We start from the raw sequence: 3040 nt of genomic DNA on the forward strand, positions 1-3040 counted from the left end.
AATAAATTATTTGAATAAGATTCAAATATTAAATAATATAAACTAGATTTATATTACAACTATAGGTTAAAATTAATATGAATAAGATCATATTAAACCTGTAGTTTATGAGAGGAAAATATATTAAATATGATTTATATATTTAATTAATAAGATTTATTAAATATTATTTAATTATTTTACATTAAATTATGATTTAATTTTATAATATATTAAATAAAAATAACTCCCTGTGTGGGAAATTATAAGGAGTTAATGGGAGAGAGAGGTAACTAACCCTCTCTCTTAACTCAGCGTAAAAAATAATAAAACTAAGTGATTTTCTTCTAAATCCACTCTAGAAAAAGTTCTTCCTCTCATCACTCTTCCAAAAGGGCTCCCACAAGCCATAATTCTATCAAAGAATAGTGGGAATTTGTTAGTGGTAGTGTTCGAACACATTTAAGAAAGATCCATTTGAAGAAAAGTCTTCAAAAGTCAGTTTTTCAAAATTTGTCTTCAATATACAACATGCTTAAATTGGTTTTTATTTTTGTTTTCTTCAATGAATTTTGAAGCTTGAGCATTCAGACGCTTTCACACGGGATGTGACTAACTTCGAGCTCCGACAACCACATCCGACTATAAATTTCAAGAAAAATCATCTTCGATGATCAACTTCTACAACCACCTTCCCACGACAAACTTCGACAACCAACTTTGACTCTAAAAATCACCTTCAATAACAAACTCCAAAAACCAACTCCAATGCCACCTTCATGCAAACAACTCCAGGCTCCAACAACCACCTCCAACTACAAACTCCAGCGAAAAATCACCTTTGATAATGAACTTCAATAACCACTTTCAACTGTTATAAGGCCGATGAATGTTAAAGTATGTTGTAGTGTTGTTGATTATATAAATAATAGTATTTTGTCTACATTAAGTACAATGTTCAAACGTAGAAATTCGTAAAATATATTTTTATTTAATTGAATTAAAATATCAAATGAGTGTTAATAATATTTGGAAAAGTATATATGTAGTTGAATAGTATGTACCATATTAAAAAAAAAAAAAAAAAAAAAAAAAAAAAAAAAAAAACCATAAAATGAAGATTTTTTCTAGAACATTTTCTAACAAAAAATAGTAAAAAATTGAGATTTGTTCTCTAATGGTCCTCCAAATTTGGAGGAATTGAAAGTAAAATTGATGAAGAAACGTGGTGGCATTCCATTGGCTCTAAGATGATGAGGGAGATCCAATTAAAAATTTCATGACAAAGTAAAAATTCAAAGCAACAATAGGAAGAAGAGAAAAAAATAAGATGATGATGAAATTCATGGAGAAAATTGGGACTCAAAAGTTTTGATTTCTCTTTGTTTTCCCATTTTATATAACTATATTCCTGCAAGAAATGTTGCGAGTTAATGGTTGTTCATTACCCTCAAGAAAAAAAAGAAAAACGTTAAAAAAAAATTTAAAAAAAAAAAAAACAAACAAACAAAAATAGCAATCCATATTTTATTCAACACAAAGATGGGTAGAATTATGGAATAAAAAATTTTCAAAACAAAAATAGTCGTCATAAAAGCAGAATATTTAGAGTTCAAAAAATTGAACCAGATACACCTAGACATATGAACTCAACTTTGTACCCTAAACATAGACATATGAACTTAGATCAAATAATTCTACACCTCAAACACAGGCATATGAACTCTACAGATATTCGAACTCCACAGATATATGAACTTCAGATATCATAATCTCAACTCAATGTCACAAATAGCCCTTAACTGGTCTCCTATCTGCGCAAGATACAAAAGAGTAGGTTGTTTAAATCAATTAAGCTATTGGCATTAATGGTCTCATCAGAGAAGGTCTTCAAGATATTTTCAAGATTGGCAACCCCCCTCTTCGATTTTTGTAGAATCAGATGATGTGGAAGTTATCTCCCTTGTTTCTACAAGGTTTATGAACCTAATTGAAGTTGAAAATGTGTCTGAGGATTTGGAAGCTATTGCTATCGAGTTGGGTGATTTCACATTCTCCAAGCGTACTAGATCTTGTAATTTTTTTGTGCACAACCTTTCTCTTTGTGCCTTTTTCTTCTTCAATTTTTTTTTATAGAAATAGCTGCTTTCATTAAGAAAAAAATGAACGAACACTAGGGCATACATGATAACTTGTAGAAATACAAGTTATTGTAACCTTTTATGTAGAATAATTAGGAAAATTCAGAGGAAAATGTATCAACCTGAAATGAAAATCATATAAATAAACAAGTTTATCGATCATATATTTACAAAATTCATTATCCTGAAAATTATGAAATTTAATATCATTGAACGTAGAATTTCTATGAAAAGAAGCAAAAGTCGGCCATGGAACAAAAGTTGCTGCCATGAACGTATAAGAATCAAATCAGCTCCAAATCTTGCAAGCATAGAAGTACCATGCGATGAAAAGAATTATGCAACGAAGAAGTAAAAAACGACAAACGTGTGGGTGGTGGATGTCAAATCAAGATACAAGTTGGTAGCTCATTTTGAGTCAGTTGTGACAGAACCAATGAATCTGTAACATGAGTATTCGGCGCAGCAGAGCATGGAATTAAATGCAAGGTATCAGATCATCCTTGGAAATAGACTGAGAAGCTTCCTTTTAATGCCTATAAATAGCCCATCGAAATTCAAGCTAAGTTACGACTTTCCACCAAGAGATTGACCAAAATTCGGCCAAAACTCCTCCACATCTTTCATCATCTTCAACCTTTTGAGCTTTCTTTGAAGAATTCTAAGTGAGAGCTTAATCTTCTTCTCTAAAAAGTGAGAGAGCTCCACCACCTTCACACTTAGAACCAACCAACACTAAAGCCAAATGAATCAAGAGATTGCAACTGACAGCTTGACACACTTCTTTCTTTCCATTTAATCTTATTGTTCATCCATTTCAATTTATGTTAAGATATTAAGATCGAGAACTCATTATTTCTTAATATAAATAGGATTTTTGTTCATTTCCATATATCCATGCTTGCTTGTCTCTCCATTAT

This window comes from Benincasa hispida, chromosome 2 (assembly GCF_009727055.1).
Source record: "Benincasa hispida cultivar B227 chromosome 2, ASM972705v1, whole genome shotgun sequence".
Classification (NCBI taxonomy): domain Eukaryota; kingdom Viridiplantae; phylum Streptophyta; class Magnoliopsida; order Cucurbitales; family Cucurbitaceae; genus Benincasa; species Benincasa hispida.